The sequence below is a fragment of the Halichoerus grypus genome, chromosome 3 (genome assembly GCF_964656455.1).
Source record: "Halichoerus grypus chromosome 3, mHalGry1.hap1.1, whole genome shotgun sequence".
In the NCBI taxonomy this organism is placed as follows: Eukaryota; Metazoa; Chordata; class Mammalia; order Carnivora; family Phocidae; genus Halichoerus; species Halichoerus grypus.
In genome coordinates this window covers 98,375,500-98,396,008 of record NC_135714.1, presented here as the reverse complement: position 1 = coordinate 98,396,008, position 20,509 = coordinate 98,375,500, and the positions used below count along the sequence as shown (strand labels likewise).

General features: G+C 39.1%; 1 long non-coding RNA gene across 1 annotated transcript; it reads right to left on the bottom strand.

The window, feature by feature from the left end:
* Positions 1 to 1,176: 1,176 nt before the first annotated feature.
* On the bottom strand, positions 1,177 to 18,659 carry LOC118535452 (uncharacterized). Its single transcript, XR_004917178.2, has 4 exons — positions 18,572 to 18,659; positions 17,250 to 17,308; positions 3,078 to 3,250; positions 1,177 to 1,392 (listed from the first exon to the last, which is right to left on the bottom strand). It is a non-coding gene; the product is annotated as an uncharacterized LOC118535452 (long non-coding RNA).
* Between the last annotated feature and the right edge of the window lie 1,850 nt (positions 18,660 to 20,509).

Below are 20,509 nucleotides of genomic sequence, written 5' to 3'. Positions count from 1 at the left end.
TAATGTTGGCAATTAGTTATTGGATACTAATTACACAAAGGTATTCATTTTATGAAATTCCTTGAGCTGTACACTGATTTGTGTATCATTCCGTACTCAAGTATAACATGTGCTTGAATACAAAGTTTACTTTAAAATAAGCAAAAACAAACACGTCGAATGAAAAAATCAAAAACACTCTAATATGACCTAGAGGCTATCAGTGTGTGATGCTGAGGTGGGGGGCAGTCTCTTACAGCTTCATTTCAGGGTGCTGCAAGTGGGTAGAAACAAGGCTTGGTCATTCATGGCTGATGGAAGATAGAGGACTGAAACTGAAAGAGAAGTCTGTGCATTCTGTTCCTTCTGTCCCTCCCTGTCCGCCCTTAGTGTCCACCCAGCAGCAGAAGTACAGAAACTTGGTTTCTATAAGCCAAGAGAAAGAGCAGAGCACTGTCTCTGAGACCCAGCTGGTGGAGGAGGAGCCATGGTACACAATTACTATTTACTTTTTTCAACTATTTCCTCAAACTAGGAAAAAAAAAAAAACCTATTCTAACCTATTCTAAAATTATTTTAAGTTTTCCAAATATGAGATAGAAAACATCTCAGACAAATTTTCTTTTGTAATTTAAAAGTGCAAGTTAGAAACTGATACTGGGGGCGCCTGGGGGGCTCAGTTAAGTGACTGCCTTTCAGCTCAGGTCATGTTCTCAGGGTCCTGGGATCAAGCCCCACATCAAGCCCCACATGGGGCTCCCTGCTCGGTGGGGAATCTGCTTCTCCCTCTCCTTCTGCCTCTGCTCTTCACTCATGCATGCGCTCACCTCTGTCTCTCTCTCTCCAAATAAATAAATAAAATCTTTAAAAAAATGATACCTGTTAACATATATCAAGACCTAATGTGTTTCAGAGACAGTTATTTATCTTACCTTCCTGTTATATTTTGCTCTTTTTTATAGGAATGTACTTAAGTAGCCAGTAATTTAGGATGAGATTATCCCTAATGGGTTTCACAAGTAGTTTTATTGGACAGCTACTTTTTTTAAGTATTTTGCTGTTAATAATGTGACAGAGCTACTCTGTTTCTCCCATGAGTGTTCTGAAGACACATTTAAACATTTCAACCTATGAGAATCTGCTTAATTCCTCTGCAGAATATTGAAGGAAAAAAAAGTTACTATTTGACCAGGAAAGACGAAGGCATTTTTTTTTTAAGATTTTATTTATTTATCAGAGAGAGAGAGACAGAGGCAGGCAGAGGGAGAAGCAAGCTCCTTGCTGAGCAAGGAGTCCGATGTGGGACTCAATCCCAGGACTCTGGGATCATGACCTGAGCCAAAGGCAGACGCTTAACCGACTGAGCCACTCAGGCGTCCCATGAGATGAAGGCATTTAAATACGATGAGATATCTAGAAATAAAATAGCACATTCCATGAAGAAACTGAGAAATCACAACATAGATACATTGTACATGAATAACTCAGAAATTTGGTATAAAAGAAGAGGAACATAAGTGATGTTATTAAAGTAAGCTTATTAGAATAGGAAAATAACACCAGTACCACATTAATTCTACTGGCTTTTCTTATATAGAACAGAGAAAAAACAAGTAAAGATAAAAATTGGTGGTATTAAATTTCTCCATTCTTTCCCCTTAGGGTAAGGTCTAGCTTGAGAATATTCTGAGAATTTCTATTTATTTATTTATTTATTTATTTATTTATTTATTTGGCTCCATGCCCAGTGTGGAGCCCAATGAGGGGCTTGAACTCACAACACCGAGATCAGGATCAGAGTTGATATCAAGAGCTGGACACTTAACTGACTGAATCACCCAGGTGCCCCGAGAATGTTCTGAAAATTTAATGAATTATTTCCCTTAAATCCAAAGTTTTTCCTTAATAATTTTTTAGAAAACTATCTGCTCCTCAATAGTACTCAGAAAAGTGAGAGAAAGTGTCTTTTATGTATGGACCTTTGTGTGCATGTGCACATGTGTGTGTGTGTGTGTGTGTGTGTGTGTGTACTTGCATAAACTGTTTATAATGGAAACGTATCCAGAATAAGGATAAAATTACTGATTGGATTCTTAAATGATGTAACTCCTGCCTCAGAGTCTTGGAAAAACTGTTGCTCAGAAGCTGCCAAGATTCTAGGAAATCAACCAGGAAGTCTACAAGCAAATGTGGGGAAGTTTTATTAAAAGTCCACTATCTAATCTAAGGTGATCTGAGTACTTCTATTGGTGTTTATGAGATTTTATCACATATCATTATGGTCCATAAAACACATCATTTATACAAACAATAACCACGTAAGTCAAACTCTCTAAACTTTCAAGTTACCACTAGCAAAAGCTATCAAATTACTTGCTTTGATTTAGTACATTGCTCTGGAATTTTCCTGCATGGGAAAGACTAGATATTGAGAAAGCAGTTAAAAACACAGATAAGCTTCTGATCTTTATCCTTTCTCCCTAAAATGCATTTAATAGTACTTAGCTGTTGCAGACAGATATGATGTTGGTTTATGTATATTTTCACTTATATCAAGTGTTAAGACCTTGGAATCCAAAAGATCATTTTGGTTTTTCTAAAAACAAAGGGAAAGTAGGGCTAAGGCATTCCCCCATATGTGTGCTTTACTCAGTTACTTTTGCTACTTCGGCTTTTTGGAACAGAAAGTGAGATCTCGATGAATATCAGACCGTTATCTTACCCAGCTAACTTCTTTTTATTTTAATTCCAGTATAATCCCAGCATAATACCTAGCTCATTTCTTAAAGGCCCTTCCAGTCCTGTGTAATCCAGGATCCCATGAAGACTTGCACAGCAAATTTAAATTGTTTGATAACGAGACACCCTTCAGATAAATGTGACTTTTAGTCTATGTCACTTTTACTCAAAAACAAAATGCAGGGTATGGAATTTTCCAAAATCTCATTCTAAGACTAGTTGTATACACTATTAACCAATGTTCCACGTCCCTTTATTTAAATCTTCTTAAATGGAAGAAAAGTTGAAATCTTCCCACCACCAATGTCAACTACCATCTTAGAGCTACAGATGAGCAGCCTCATTTGTTCACAAAGCACCTTACAGATCCCAAGAATCTTGAGCACTCCTTGTCCACATGCCTCAGCCTCTTCTGTCCATAGAGGTCCTTGAAGAAGCAAATTCACTGATCAACATCAGTTGGTTTTAAGATGACATTTTGTGGTATTGTAGAGAATATTTCACCAACATCATAAACCACTCATGTGGAATTCTAAAATAGAGAACACAAAATTGTATTGTTTTTATGATTCCAAATATCAATATGTGATAGAAAAAATAATAATAACAAAAATCCACATTATGAAACATAAATCAAGACATACTCTTTTACTTTGTATTTATTTCTGAAACTATTTCCACTCCATCCAGTTCTGGTACTTTAAGCCCCGTGGATGGGAGAAAAGGACAACCATGAAGCTTTCTATCACTAAAGCAATAGGAAGAACACAGCCCTACTTATTTGTTGAAAAGATTTCTAGAAGCTAAGAATGGAATGCAAAACAGGAAATAATAGTTTATTTATAAATAGTTTATTTATGGACCAAACAAGAGTTTTTCCATATAAGCCCTATTTCAGTCATAGTCATTGTTAAAATATCCCCTAGTTTACAATTACTCCTAAATTTCACTCTTTGCCTTAGTGGTATTTCCCCTTCTCTGTTCTCTGTCTCAACATGGTGGTAAGTACTCAAGAGCTGAACCAAAATCGTAGGCTTCTCATGACCCAGGTCTTTTTCTCACTGACTTTGCCAGGCATGGCTTCTGCTCCTTCTATGACCCTCCTACTTGCTGGGAGTGAGCCTGTCCCTTCAACCACCCACTGGCCCTCCACTTAACCCAAGTATCTTTCAATTCCTGAAACACCTCTGACTGCTGCTCTTTTGAATAAACTCTGGGACCCAGTTGAGTTGTTGTTTCTTGGGTTGTTGTGTTGTTGTTGTTGTTGTTTTATCATCCTGTCTCTATGAATTTTCTTTGTATTTGCCCACACCAGTCTGACCTTCCCACCTACCCCACCACCCATTTCCACCTCATGAGTGACTTCAAATGACAAAAGGGAAAATCCTGAAAAAGACCAAACTCATGAAAGAATGAGAGAACATTAGGGACACTCCTAGAGTTGCAGCCTCCCCCCAACCCCCGCCCCCCCGGCCCACAGCTTGTGATTGTATTTGAGGGCACTGAAATAAAGGATAAAGTAGAATGCACAGTTGTTTTGTGAAGTTCAGGAATAATGACCAACTGGTATTTTGCCAGAAATTCAGGTTTCCCTCCTGTTCTCCTAAACACCGTTAACATTTTTTTTAATGTGATGGATTTGCTAGGTAATTCATTCCATCTAAATAGGAATGCTTTATTCATTATTATAGCCTGAACTTTTAAAAGTCTTCTGCAAAAAACAAATCCCCATGGTTGTACCTTTACCCACCTTCCCCAGAACATTCCATCACCAATTTTTATTAAAACCCTCTCCTTGTGTGGTTCCAAAGACTTGTCTGATTCCACCCTCACCCTCGCCAGGCTAGGATGCCAGACGTATCTTGGCCACCAGAGGCATTGGGCAGGTCAGTGTGGCAGGGACAGTGGTTTGTGTGAGCCCAGGAGCCCAGGTGGTGTCTGGAGGGAGCCATCCTCAGTTGTGCAGCAAGGGGAGACTGAGAACAGTGGCCTGGGTCAGGAGCCGGCAGCAGTGCCGGGTACTTTCAAGCAGGCTCCCAATCAGAGGGTTCCCTCGCCACAACCCCTTAATTTCTGATACCAGCTGGAAACAGTCACCGAGCCCTTGCTCCTCTGCTGGTGCGTATGGGCGCCTGCAGCCCTGCCTTCCGCCCCTGGCGGCTCCCAAGAGCCTCTCCGCTTGCACACCTGCAGTCTGCGCCTCAGAACGGGCCCGCGCCAGTCGGATCCGGTCAAGGCCTGTTGGACCAGAGCCGGTTCCGCACAGCTGAGCCGAACCCAGGACCTCGACCCCATCCAGCCGAGCCACCAACCCCGCTCCCCTTTGGCGAGTGGTAGAAAGCAAGCTTGAGCCAGGCCCCTTCCTGCCAGGAACTAGAACCCTCCATCAAGGTATACGGATCTGTTTGCTTGGTGGAGGCCACTGTCCCAGGCGTGTGCTGTTCCAAACCCAAGCGCCTCTCGCAATGGGTGGCAGTGCAGGGAAGAGCTCTCTTAGTACCCGCGTGTCTCCCGGCCAGGCTTTCCCCTCGTAACCCTCAGTCCAGCTCTCTGCGACCCCTGACATGCACTGAGGGACAAGGGCCCAGGAGAAAAGGGATCTCTCTTCAGAACAGGAGCAAGAGGCTGGAGAACTTGAGACCTGCCCCTGCCCTGCCCTAGGAGAAGGGGGGGGGGGGGGGTCAGCAAACAGCCCGTGCCGTCCAGCCTAGCAGGCGGGGAGAGAGGAAGACGATGCTAGCTCCCGCACAGCCCGGCTTGCTGCCCCGGTGCCAGCAGTGTAGGAAGGAGGCTGACGCAGCAACCTAGGAAAAGCCATCTCATCCGAGAGACGAAACCATTTTCGGAGCCAGAAAAGAAAGACTTCTGGATACTTTCCTCTTCCCTCGGGTCCTTAATTTATAGCAGTAATTTTTAAATTATCACCGTCTCCTTCAAATAATATTATGCTAATTCACAAACATGAATTTTCCATTTCCCTGTTTCATTCTCTGTGCCCAAATTTTCATACAATCTACGTCGACATGTTTTTGTTTGTTTGTTTTAAACACCACTATACATTACTAGTGTTTCCTCAGACACAGTGGATCCTATGGTAAGTGTAATAGTTTAACTTTTTAAGAAACTGCCAAACTGTTACACAAAGTGGTTGCAGCGTTTTCCATTTCTGTACATCCTTGTCCACAATTGGATTGTCAGCCTTCGCAATGTAAGCCATTTTGATGGATGTATGGTGGTATTTTGTGGTGATTTTAGTTTGCATTTTCCTAATGATTAATGATGTTGAGTATTTTTCCATGAGCTTGTTAGCCACAAAGTGTCTTCTTTTATGAAGTACCCAAATCTTTATTCTTTTGCTCATTTCTTAATTGAAATGTTGCTCTTCTTATTATTGTGTTATGCAAGTTCTTTGTATACTTTGTGGCTATGTGTATGGACCCACCTTTATTCAGATGTATGTTTTGCAAATACTTTCTCCCATTCTGTGGCTTGCCTTTTATTTTTAATAGTGTCTTTTGACAAGTAATAGTTTTGGTTTTGGTGAAGTCCAATTAACAAAATTTTCTTTTATGGCTTATGATTATGTCTTGTCTAAGAAATCCTTGCCTAATTCAAGGTTATAAAGATTTTCTCCTATATTTTCTTTTAAAAGATTTATAGTTTTAGCTCCTATGTTTAGGTATAGGAGTTATTTTGAATTATTTTTTGTGGATGGTGTAATGAGAAGGCTGAGATCCATTTTTGTGTGTGTACATATATCCAGTTATTCTAGAACAGTTTACTGAAAAAAAAGGCAATCCTTTCCCCCACTGAATTTTTGACACCTTTGTTGAAAATCAATTGATTATATAATTGTTGGTCTATTTCTGGATTGTCATTTCTGTTCCACTTATCTGTATATCTATTCTCTGCCATTCCTATACTGCCTTGGTCCTATAACTCTATAATCTTGAAATCAAATGGCGTAAATTCTCCAACTTTATTATTTGTAAAAAAAAAAAAAAAAAATCACTTCCAAATTCTAGATCACTTGAATTTCCCTATAAATAATATAATCAGCTTCTCAATTTCTCCTTACCCTCATTTTTTTTTTTTTTAAGCCAGCGTGGGGAAGGACTTTTATTTTTTTTATTTTTAATTTTTTTATTAACATATAATGTATTATTTGTTTCAGAGATACAGGTCTATGATTCATCAGTCTTACAAAATTCACAGTGCTCACCTTAGTATTTACCCTCCCCAATGTCCATCACCCAGATACCCCATCCCTCCCACCCCCCTCCACTCCAGCAACCTTCAGTTCCTCTCTTATGGTTTATCTCCCTCTCTGGTTTCATCTTGTTTCATTTTTACTTCCCCTCCCCTAGGATCCTCTGTCTTGTTTCTCAAATTCCTCGTATCAGTGAGATCATATGATACTTGTCTTTCTCTGATTGACTTATTTCGCTTAGCATAATACCCTCTAGTTCCATCCACGTCATTGCAAATGGCAAGATTTCATTTTTTTGATGGCTGCATAATATTCCATTGTATATATATACCACATCTTAGCCATTCATCTGTTGATGGGCATCTAGGCTCTTTCCATAGTTTGGCTATTGTGGACATTGCTGCTATAAACATTGGGGTGCATGTGCCCCTTCGGATCACTACATTTGTATCTTTGGGCTTACCCTCATTTATGAAAGATATTTTGCTGAATATAGAATTTTAAAATTTTTTGGACAGCATTTTAGAGAGATAAACCTATTGTCGTTGATTTGCATAACTTCTTTTTTTTTTTTTTTTTTTTTAAAGATTTTATTTATTTATTTGAGACAGAGAGAATGAGAGAGAGAGAGAGAGCACATGAGAGGGGGGAGGGTCAGAGGGAGAAGCAGGCTCCCTGCCGAGCAGGGAGCCCGATGCGGGACTCGATCCAGGGACTCCAGGATCATGACCTGAGCCGAAGGCAGTCGCTTAACCAACTGAGCCACCCAGGCGCCCCGATTTGCATAACTTCTGACAAAAAGTCTACTGATCTGTTTGTTTCTCTGCATGCAAAGTGTCTTTGTTTTCTTGATGCTTTTGTTTGTTTGTTTTGTTTTCTTGATGCTTTTAAGATTCCCTCTTTTTTTTATGACAAATAGTGTTTTAATTAATTGCTAAAGTAGAGCTTAATGGTATGAAAATGGGCTTGGATAGTCTCTTTTTTACTTGGTAACTTGATTACTTAAGTTTTGCTTATGATGGACCATCTTCTAGGTCATTGTCATTAATGCTGTTGAATTTTTTCTTTTAAATAGTAAGCTTTTTTTTAATGTTATGTTAATCACCATACATTACATCATTAGTTTTTGATGTAGTGTTCCATGATTCATTGTTTGCGCATAACATCCAGTGCTCCATGCAGAACGTGCCCTCTTTAATATCCATCACCAGGCTAACCAATCCCCCCAACCCCCTACCCTCTGGAACCCTCAGTTTGTTTCTCAGAGTCCATCGTCTCTCATCGTTCGTCTCCCCCTCCGATTTACCCCCCTTCATTCTTCCCCTCCTGCTATCTTCTTCTTCTTTTTTTTTTTTAACATATAATGTATTATTTGTTTCAGAGGTACAGTTCTGTGATTCAACATTCTTACACAATTCACAGCGCTCACCATAACACATACCTTCCCCAAGGTCTATCACCTAGCAACCCCATCCCTCCCACCACCACCCCACTCCAGCAACCCTCAGTTTGTTTCCTGAGATTAAGAATTCCTCATATCAGTGAGGTCATATGATATATGTCTTTCTCTGATTGACTTATTTCACTCAGCATAATACCCTCCAGTTCCATCCACGTTGTTGCAAATGGCAAGATTTCATGTTTTTTGATGGCTGCATAATATTCCATTGTATATATATACCACTTCTTCTTTATCCATTCACCTGTCGATGGACATCTTGGCTGTTTCCACAGTTTGGCTATTGTGGACATTGCTGCTATAAACTTCGGGGTGCACGTACCCCTTTGGATCCCTACATTTGTATCTTTGGGGTAAATACCCAGTAGTGCAATTGCTGGGTCATACAGTAGTTCTATTTTAAACTTTTTTGAGGAACCTCCGTACTGTTTTCCAGAGTGGCTGCACCAGCTTGCATTCCCACCAACAATGTAGGAGGGTTTCCCTTTCTCCGCATCCCCGCCAACATCTGTTGTTTCCTGACTTGTTAATTTTAGCCATTCTGACTGGTGTGAGGTGATATCTCATTGAGGTTTTGATTTGGATTTCCCTGATGCTGAGCGATGTAGAGCACTTTTTCATCTGTCTGTTGGCCATTTGGATGTCTTCTTTGGAAAAATGTCTATTCATGTCTTCTGCCCATTTCTTGATTGGATCATTTGTTCTTTGGGTGTTGAGTTTAAGAAGTTCTTTATACATTTTGGATACTAGCCCTTTATCTGATATGTCATTTGCAAATATCTTCTCCCATTCTGTCGGTTGTCTTTTGGTTTTGTTGACTGTTTCTTTTGCTGTGCAAAAGCTTTTTATCTTGACGAAGTCCCAATAGTTCATTTTTGCCCTTGCTTCCCTTGCCTTTGGTGATGTTTCTAGGAAGAAGTTGCCGCGGCTGAGGTCGAAGAGGTTGCTGCCTGTGTTCTCCTTTAGGATTTTGATGGACTCCTGTCTCACATTGAGGTCTTTCAACCATTTGGAGTCTATTGTTGTGTGTGGTGTAAGGAAATGGTCCAGTTTCATTCTTCTGCATGTGGCTGTCCAATTTTCCCAACACCATTTGTTGAAGAGACTGTCTTTTTCCATTGGACATTCTTTCCTGCTTTGTCAAAGATTAGTTGACTATAGGGTTGAGGGTCCATTTCTGGGCTCTGTATTCTGTTCCATTGATCTATGTGTCTGTTTTTGTGCCAGTACCATACTGTCTTGATGATGACAGCTTTGTAATAGAGCTGGAAGTCTGGGAATGTGATGCCACCAGCTTTGCTTTTCTTTTTCAACATTCCTCTGGCTATCCGGGGTCTTTTCTGGTTCCATACAAATTTTAGGATTATTTGTTCCATTTCTTTGAAAAAAGTGGATGGTATTTTGATGGGGATTGCATTGAATGTGTAGATTGCTCTAGGTAGCATTGACATCTTCACAATATTTGTTCTTCCAATCCATGAGTATGAATGTTTTTCCATTTCTTTGTGTCTTCCTCAATTTCTTTCATGAGTATTTTATAGTTTTCTGAGTCCAGATTCCTTGCCTCTTTGGTTAGATTTATTCCTAGGTATCTTATGGTTTTGGGTGCAATTGTAAATGGGATCGACTCCTTAATTTCTCTTTCTTCTGTCTCGTTGTTGGTGTATAGGAATGCCACTGATTTCTGTGTGTTGATTTTATATCCTGCCACTTTACTGAATTCCTGTATGAGTTCTAGCAGTTTTGGGGTGGAGTCTTTTGGGTTTTCCACATAAAGTATCATATCATCTGCAAAGAGTGAGAGTTTGACTTCTTCTTTGCCAATTCAGATGCCTTTTATTTCTTTTTGTTGTCTGATTGCTGTGGCTAGGACTTCTAATACTATGTTGAATAGCAGTGGTGATAGTGGACATCTCTGCTGTGTTCCTGACCTTAGGGGGAAAGCTCTCAGTTTTCTACCCATTGAGAATGATATTTGCTGTGTGTTTTTCATAGATGGCTTTTATGATATTGAGGTATGTACCCTCTATCTCTATACTCTGAAGAGTTTTGATCAAGAAAGGATGCTGTACTTTGTCAAATGCTTTTTCTGCATCTGTTGAGAGGATCATATGGTTCTTGTTCTTTCTTTTAATAATGTATTGTATCACACTGATTGATTTGCAGATGTTGAACCAACCTTGCAGCCCAGGAATAAATCCTACTGGGTCGTGGTGAATAATCCTTTTAATGTACTGTTGGATCCTATTGGCTAGTATTTTGGTGAGAATTTTTTATTCATGTTCATCAAAGACATTGGTCTATAATTCTCCTTTTTGATGGGGTCTTTCTCTGGTTTGGGGATCAAGGTAATGCTGACCTCATAAAACGAGTTTGGAAGTTTTCCTTCCATTTCTATTTTTTGGAACGTTTTCAGAAGAATAAGTATTAATTCTTCTTTAAATGTTTGGTAGAATTCCCCTGGGAAGCCATCTGGCCCTGGGCTCTTGTTTGTTGGGAGATTTTTGATGACTGCTTCAATTTCCTTAGTGGTTATTGGTCTGTTCAGGTTTTCTGTTTCTTCCTGGTTCAGTTTTGGTACTTGATACATCTCTAGGAATGCATCCATTTCTTCCAGATTATCTAATTTGCTGCCATATAGTTGCTCATAATATGTTCTTATAATTGTTTGTATTTCTTTGGTATTGGTTGTGATCTCTCCTCTTTCATTCATGATTTTAGTTATTTGGGTCATTTCTCATTTCTTTTTGATAAGTCTGGCCAGGGGTTTATCAATCTTGTTAATTCTTTCAAAGAACCAGCTCCTAGTTTTGTTGGTCTGTTCTACTGTTCTTTTGGTTTCTATTTCATTGATTTCTGCTCTGATCTTTATTATTTCGCTTCTCCTGCTGGGTTTAGGCTTTATTTGCTGTTCTTTCTCCAGCTCCTTTAGGTGTAGGGTTAGGTTGTATATTTGAGATCTTTCTTGTTTCTTGAGAAAGGCTTGTATTGCTATATACTTTCCTCTTAGGACTGCCTTTGCTGTATCCCAAAGATTTTGAATGGTTGTGTTTTCATTTTCATTTGTTTCCATGAATTTTTTTAATTCTTCTTTAATTTCCTGGTTGACCCATTCATTCTTCAGCAGGATGCTCTTTAGCCACCATGTATTTGAGTTCTTTCCAACTTTCCTCTTGTGATTGAGTTCTAGTTTCAAAGCATTGTGGTCCAAAAATATGCAGGGAATGGTCCCAATCTTTTGGTACTGCTAGAGACCTGATTTGTGACCTAGCATGTGATCTATTCTGGAGAATGTTCCATGGGCAGTAGAGAAGAATGTGTATTCTGTTGCTTTGGGATGGAATGTTCTGACTATATCTGTGAAGTCCATTTGGTCCAGTGTGTCATTTAAAGTCTTTATTTCTTTGTTGATCTTTTGCTTAGATGATCTGTCCATTTCAGTGAGGGGGGTGTTAAAGTCCCCCACTATTATTGTATTGTTGTCGATGTGTTTCTTTGCTTTTGTTATTAATTGGCTTATATAATTGGCTGCTCCCATGTTAGGAGCATATGCATTTACAATTGTTAGATCTTTTTGTTTGATAGACCCTTTAAGTATTATATAGTGTCCTTCCTCATCTCTTATTATAGTCTTTGGTTTAAAATCTAATTTATCTGATATAAGGATTGCCACCCCAGCTTTCTTTCGGTGTCCATTAGCATGGTAAATGGTTTTCCACCCCCTCACTTTCAATCTGGGGGTGTCTTTGGGTCTAAAATGAGTCTCTTGCAGACAGCATATTGATGGGTCTTGTTTTTTTATCCAATCTCATAGCCTGTGTCTTTTGATTGGGGCATTTAGCCCATTTACATTCAGGGTAATTATTGAAAGATATGAATTTAGTGCCATTGTATTGCCTGTAAGGTGACTGTTACTATATATTGTCTGTGTTCCTTTCTCGTCTATGTTGCCTTTAAGTTCTCTCTTGGCTTAGAGGACCCCTTTCAATATTTCTTGTAGGGCTGGTTTGGTGTTTGCAAATTCCTTTAGTTTTTGTTTGTCCTGGAAGCTTTTTATCTCTCCTTCTATTTTCAATGACAGCCTAGCTGGATATAGTATTCTTGGCTGCATATTTTTCTCCTTCAGTGCTCTGAATATATCATGCCAGTCCTTTCTGTCCTGCCAGGTCTCTGTGGATAGGTCTGTTGCCAGTCTAATGTTTCTACCATTGTAGGTTACAGATCTCTTGTCCCGAGCTGCTTTCAGGATTTTCTCTTTGTCTCTGAGACTCGTAAGTTTTACTATTAGATGTCGGGGTGTTGACCTATTTTTATTGATTTTGAGGGGGGTTCTCTGTGCCTCCTGGATTTTGATGCCTGTTTCCTTCCCCAAATTAGGGAAGTTCTCTGCTATGATTTGCTCTGATATACCTTCTGCCCCTCTCTCTCTTTCTTCTTCTTCTGGGATCCCAATTATTCTAATTTTGTTTCATCTTATGGTATCGCTTATCTCTCGAATTCTGCCCTCATGATCCAGTAGTTGTTTATCTCTCTTTTTCTCAGCTTCTTTATTTTCCATCATTTGGTCTTCTATATGGCTGATTCTCTCTTCTGCCTCATTTATCCTAGCAGTTAGAGCCTCCATTTTTGATTGCACCTCATTAATAGCCTTTTTGATTTCGACTTGGTTAGATTTTAGTGCTTTTATTTCTCCAGAAAGGGTTTCTCTAATAACTTCCATGCTTTTTTCAAGCCCAGCTAGTATCTTTAAAATCATCATTCTGAACTCTAGTTCTGACATCTTACTAATGTCCATATTGATTAGGTCCCTGGCAGTCGGTACTGCCTCTTGTTCTTTTTGTTGAGGTGATTTTTTCCATCTTGTCATTTTGCCCAGAGGAGAATAGATGAATGAGAGAACAAAATGCTAACAGGGTAAAAATGTCCCCAGAAAATATACACTAAACAAATCAGAAAAGACCTGAAACCAGGGAACAAGAAAGGGAAAGAAAGAAAAAAGAAAAAGATAAAAACAAACAAAAACAAAACAAAACAAAAAAACAGAACATGATCAAATATGATCAGGCTGGTGCACAGATCAGTGCCACACACTAGATTTTGGGTGTATTTTGGTCTGTTAGAAGAAAATGCCTCCCAAAATTTTAAAGAAGGAAAAACTTATATATGTACTAAAATAAGGGTTAATACAATGAAGTGATGGAATATGTCTGTAAAGATGAAAACTATAAAAGATTTTATAAAAGGAATTGATAAGAAGTTGGTTGAAAAAAGAAAAGAGGATTTAAGAAAAAAAAAGGAGAGAATGTGACTAGGCAGGAGACTAGAAAAAAGCCATACACTAGAGATTTAGGGTATATTTTGATCTGTTAGACGAAACTGTATCCCAAAATTATAAAGAGAGAACAACTTATATATATATATACCAAAAATAAGGGAACTACTATGAAGGGATAGAATATGACTCTAAAAATGAAAAATAAAAAAAAATTTTTTTAAAAGGGATTGATAAGATGTTGGTTGAAAAAGGGAAAAAGAAAAATTCAAAAAAAAAAAAAAGACAGTTAAAAAAATTAACTTTGAAAGAATAAAGAATCATGGTAAAAAAGCCATGAATTCTATGTACAGTATTCCCCTAGCGCTGGAGCTCTGCCATTCTCGTTGATCGGTAAACTTGGTCTTGGCTGGCTGTTCTCGCTGATCTTCTGGGGGAGGGGCCTGTTGCCATGGTTTCCAAAAGTCTTTGCCGGAGGCGGAAGTGCCCCGCCCTTGCCCGGTCCAGGCTAAGTAATCTGCTGGGGTTTGCTCTCGGGAGCTTTTGTTCCCTGCAAGCTTTCTGTACAGCTTTGGGGGACGAGAGTGAAAATGGCAGCCTCCCAGTCTCCACCCTGGAGGAGCCGAGAACTCGGGGCCCCACTCCTCAGTGCACCCCTAGAGAAAAGCAGTCAATCACTCCCGTCTCCCTGGTCTCCGGCCGCACTCCGTGCTCACCCAGCCTGTGACTGAGCGTTTCTGTCTCTGGCACCCGACCCCATGTGGAGTCTCCAAACCCAGCAGATCTCTGTGGTGCACTCCCGCGCCGCTCCTCCCAGGGGAGGAAGGGGAGTCTCCCCAGATCTGCCGCTTGTTGTGTCCCTGCTGGAGGAGCAGTGGCCTGACTGTGCTGCGGATCATGGTTTATGGCAACCCCGAGCTGAGAGCCCGTGCCTCGGCTCCGTCTCTGCAGCCGGCTTCCCTGCTCCGATACCTGGGAGCTCTGCTGCACTCAGGCACCCCCAGGTCTTTCTGTGACCCCGAGGGTCTTGAGAACACACTGTCCCGTGAGGGTTCCACCCCCCGCTTAGCCACTGGGGCGACGTCCCTCAGCAGAGCAGACTTTTATAAAAGTTCTGATTTTGTGCTCAGAGGCTCTATCACTTGCCAGAAGCGGCAGACAGAGGCCCCCTCCCCGCACCGTCTATCTTCCCGAATATTGCCTCGGATTCACTTCTCCGCACGTCCTACCTTCCAGAAAGTGGTCACTTTTCTGTTCAGAGAGTTGTTGCTATTCTTTTCTTCGATCTCCTGTTGAGTTCGTAGGTGTTCAGAATGGTTTGATCCCTATCCAGCTGAATTCCTGGGACCACACGAAATCCAGGTCTCCTACTCCTCCGCCATCTTGCTCCTCCTCTTAAGATTCCTTCTTTACCACCTTTTTGGCAGTTTGATTACAATAAGACTTGGACAGATTTGATTGATGTTTATTTTACTTGGGTTTCAGTTTTTCTTTTGGTTCTGAAAGTTCATAACTTTTTAAATCAAATTTGAAAAAAGTTTGGCCATTCATCAAATATTTTTTCTCTTCCTTCCCTTCTCTTCTGGAATTCCAGTTGCACAAGTGTTAAATCATTTGTTATTGTCTCAGAGGTCACTAAAGACTAATTTTTTTCAGCCTTTGTTTTTCTCTGTGCCTCATTCTGGACACTTGTATCACTATCCAATATGTATATTGGATTTGTGCTGTTTTAAAGTTCTTGTCTATTGATTAATTTGATTATCTTTTTAATTTTGGGTCTGTTTTATTTACTGACTTTTCTTCAAGTTATGGGTTGCATTTTTCTGCTTCTTCATATATGTAGCGATTTTAGTGGGATGCAGAACATCATGGTTGTATGTTCTTGAATGCTGAATTTTGTTATATCTTTTTGGGTGAATTTAGTATATTTTTAATGCTCATTTAGCCCCACTTTTAAGGTGAGGTTTTTCTGGGCTCTCCACTAAATGTATTATATGTTCATGATGATCTCTTCATTTGGGCTTATGGGAACTTGAATGATTCTCAGACCTTTACTAGCTCCAGGAATTTTTCAGCATACAGCTTGCTGGTAATTGTTCTGTCCTCTGAAATTGTTCATGCCCAGTGATTTATTTGTATATTGAAATTCAGCCAAAGACTTGATGGGACTCCTATGAAGATATCTGGAGCACTTCTGCATAGCTCCCTCCTCTTAGGCAGTCTGCCCCATAAATTCTAATTGCCTTGGCTTCTCCAAATGATAGTTTCTGTCTCCTCAATTCACTGATATACCCAAGTTTTGTTTGGATTTCCCTTCCTGTACTTCAGTGGAAATTACACAAATTCTGCAAAGGTAGAGCTCACCTCATTTGTTTCTCTTTCCTCCAAGATTATTATTGTCCTGTACTGCTTACCATCAAGTTTCTTAAAATAGTTATTTCCTAAACTTTGTCCAGTTTTCTAGTTGTTTATGGATGGAGCGTAATTACATGTCCTTGTTATCCCTTGTGGCCAAATTCTGACAAAACTTAGAATGGAGGTTGGTTTTAGAAAATCCTGAATATAATAGAATTGAATGTAAATTCAACTGTAAAAAAAAAAGAAAGAAAGTTAGCTGCCTTTGTTATTTAATCTCACAAATCCTCTGGAGTCCAAGTCCTTCTACTAGATGGAAAAAATAAAATTGGCCAAATAAAACTAACTCAACTTCTTTTGATTTTAAAATATTTTAGGGAAAAAAATCAGTCAATTAAATGTTAGTCACAACTGTGTCTCCCCTCTACAGAGTCTTCTCTAACTTTCTTTCCTTTACAACTGGCTTCTGGGTCTATGGCAGCGTGGTGTGTATCGGGAGGTCCATGTGCTGTCTTCTGAAATTTTCCTTTCCTTCTCTCATCACTGGATAGCCCACAACAGTGCCTTCTGAGGTATGACTGGTCTGGTCTTGTTCTGTGGTGTCATATCTGTTAGTGCCTCTGGATCTTGTCATGTTTCCTCATCCTAATGTCCCCACAGTGACTCTTTTTCATTCTGCTGATTGGCTCAAATCTATGATCCTCGTTGGAGACCCAAGAGCCATCAGCTGATTTTCCTCATCATGCCACAGTATGCAGAATTCTTTGAGGCAGCCTTCAAACATTTCCTCAGACATTGCTTTTGACTACATAGCACCAACACAAGGCTGAATATAAAGCTTTGCTAAGCAGTTTACAGCATTCCCTCTTCCCTCTCCCCAGGGCATTAGTACCCAAGTAGGTAGGTAGGTCACTAATATCTATACTCTCCTTCTTTTTCTCTAGTTTCCAAATCCTATTCTTCTTAGTGAAGGAAAGTTTCCTTCCTATCATAAGGAAACTTCCTTTGCAGTATAGTCTCTTTTCTTTTTATGCTGTGTCTTCTTATAAATACAATACTATAGGAATTGAGTGAATCAAACCAGACTTTCAACTGTAAAGAGAAGTTTTTGGAATTTAAAAACACTCTTGTTCTTTAACAAAGTATGCCTTCCTGACTAAACTTTTGCAATGGATTGAAAGAAGTCAGCTTGAGGACTCAAAGAGGAATAAAAGAACTCTTTGTTCTGTACCTACTTTCACTCTGAAGCAGTACCATTGATTCAATAGGTAAGGCAGCCAGTAAACATCTAGGACTAAGAAACAAAAAATAAAGAAAACACTGATTTAATACCTGAAAAAATATTATTTTCTATAGTAAGTCTTTGCATGAGAATTAACTATCATTATATCCTCCTCATCCTTATTAGCATCCCCATGGCCTAGTTTTAATAATAGTAAGAGCTAAAACATAATGATTGTGTAAGGTATATAATCACTGGTCTATGTATGTACTGCTGTAAATGCTTTAAACTTAACCCTTCTAACAAGCTTATGTCCTATATATTATCATTACCCCTACTTTACAGAAAGGAAAGCTGAGACACAGAGAGGTTAAGCAACCTGCCCAAGAACACACAGACACTCTCTCTTGGATAAAATTACTTAATCTTCATTTTTAAAATATTCATTTACAGAGTGAGAATAACAGTTGCAATAATATAAATGAGGCAGTATGTGTAGCAATGAAGCAAAAGCTTCCCACATCCACACTGCCTGGATCCAAATTCTGTGTTTCTGAGTAACTAGCTGGTACCTTTGAGTTCCTTGACCTCACTGTACCTCAGGTGCATCAAGTATAAAGCAAGAAGGATGATAAATGTATGTGCCTTTCAGGATTATTATGAGGATAAATGAACTAAGATCAATAGAACTTGGACCAAAACTTGACACACAGCAAGTTCTCAATAAATATTAGCTTTTTTCAAAGTCTACCCTACGTTGTCTAAAATCCTGGAGGCCAGGTGAGTTTTGAAATTTGGAGACTTTTTTATAATGGCAATACAGAGCATTACCCAAGTGGGATCTAAGAAACACCTCATGACCAAACGTTAAGCTTTCTATAGTAAAATGTATGAATATTCATTTTAAGTGAGAGAAATAAAGACTAAGAATAGCCACATGTCCGTTCAGGTCAGATTTTGTTGCTGAATCAATTATTTCAAAATTTTAATTTTCAGAGATTTTTTATTATAAAATTTCAGATGAGGTATTATGGACTGTATGATTCCATATTGCTGTGAGAATTAAATGAGGTGATTTATGCAAGCTAAGCTAAGCACAGTGCCTAGCCCATAGTAAGTTCTCCATATATGTACATTTGCCATTGTTATTGAAATTAATGCTATTTAATGTTATTATATTAATTCCGCAAAATATTTACAGCTAGAGCAACATCTTTATGGGTTTTTTTTAAGAGAATTTTCCTAGACATTCCCACAGATAACTTCCTGTGACATTCCCAGGTTTCCTTACTGTATCATGTTTTATGCCTGAGCATGAAATTCAACTCTCCATACCCTTTATGTCCTTCATCTTCCTTGGTGAACAGTCCTTGTTCGATCCCCCAACTTTGTCCATGTCTCATCAGTCACAGTGAAAGAAGGACACAGTCTCACAGAAAACAAAAGGAAGAAAGAATAAAAGAATGGCTGTTATTTATTGAACATTTGCCCTGGAATCTGTGCTAGATACTTCATATAATTATTGCATTTAATTCTTGCAGTTACTTTGTGGAGTAGGTATTGTCATTCCCATTTTACAAACTGAGAAACAGACACACAGAGGTTAGGTGATTGCCTAAGGACTTTGGAAGGAAGTCCCTGAAGTTGTTTATCTGCTTCTCCCCCCACCCCACTTCTTCCACTTGTGAGGAGGAACCATAGTTTATTCACATTTTCTAAGGGACACATGCTGTTCCAAAGTTTAAGAACCACTGAAGTTCAGATGTCATGAAACTACTAGACACAATGGGTGGACTAATGAGTGCTATCAGATTCCAGATTTGGGTGGAATTTCTTCACAAATTCTCCCTCCAATCTAGATGGTAGAACATTGGTCCCTCTGCAAGGATGGGGATTAAAAGACATCCCAACAACAGCATTTCTGTTCTCAGAACCACAGGGGTACAACCTTCCCTTTGCAGCTCACCTTCAGCACTTTCCCCACAACCTCTGTCTTGTTCCCTCCCTAAATCTGATTTGCTCCTCCCTTCAGTAAGTCATACTCACCAGGTTAAAATCTCCTTTGAAAGTGGGGGCCATTCCTAATTTTTCTTTCTATCCATCTCCAAACTACAATATTTTACACATAGTTACTTCTTGGTCTCCTGAGCCTCTCTTTGCTGTTGCCACTATTCATATGCCACTTTATGTATTAAACTACATTATCGGGGCCCCTGAGTGGCTCAGATGGTTAAGCGTCTGCCTTCGGCTCTGGTCATGATCCCAGGGTCCTGGGATCGAGCCCCATGTCCGGCTCCTGGCTCAGCGGGGAGCCTGATTCTCCCTCTGCTTCTCTTCCTGCTCATGCTCTCTCTCTCTCTCTATCTGTGTGTCTCGAATGAATAAATAAAATCTTTTTTAAAAAATTAAAAAAAAATAAACTACATGATCCCTCCACTGAAAAATGTAAATAAATTTTGAATTTTAAATTAATAAGCATTGGGAAATAGAAAGCATTTCTTTTCTTTCTTTTTTTCTATTTTATTTTCAAGGCCATATCTATCAACTCCACTACATTTTCTGGATGATACAAAGAAAGATACCAGAGATTTTGGAGTAGAAAGTGTATGCCTAACCCTAACATTGGCCCATAAAACTCCTCAAATTGCACCTTGCAACCGTTGTCAAAGGAGTTCATTGAAACAGCAATATTAATTTAATCATGTATGGTTTTAGTTTTTGTGATGAAATAGTTCAGAGGAATATGTTTGAGTAAATTCTTAGAGTGTTTTATCTGAAAGTCCATTCTATAGTAATAATAATAGGGAGGTACTCGTGTTTTTTCCTAACTTCCAAATAAAATGCTGAGATATGGATAGGGCAAATCACTTATCTAAAGTCACCCAAGAAAACACAAAGGTTTGGGGAAGAGAGTTTCTTTTAACTTATGAATAGGAAATCCAAATCAACTGAAGAAGCCAAGGAATTAAAAAAAATGCAATAAAGAGGTTCAATTTCCATTTCATTTTCTGTGCAGTGAACATTAGAATTTTCTTTAAAATTTTTTAGAGAGATAAATGTCATCTATAAAAAAGAGATGATTTGAAGCACTTCCGATTTATATAATCAATTTTTAAATTGAAATTTTATCACAAAGCTAATAAAAAAAGAGACAACAATAAAAAAAAAAAAAAACAGGATGAGTGAGACATTCTACAGTTTCTCAGTTGAAAGGAACAGCACTTCCTTTTCTCATGATACCAGAAGCTCCCTGGATACTGGACCATATCTGAT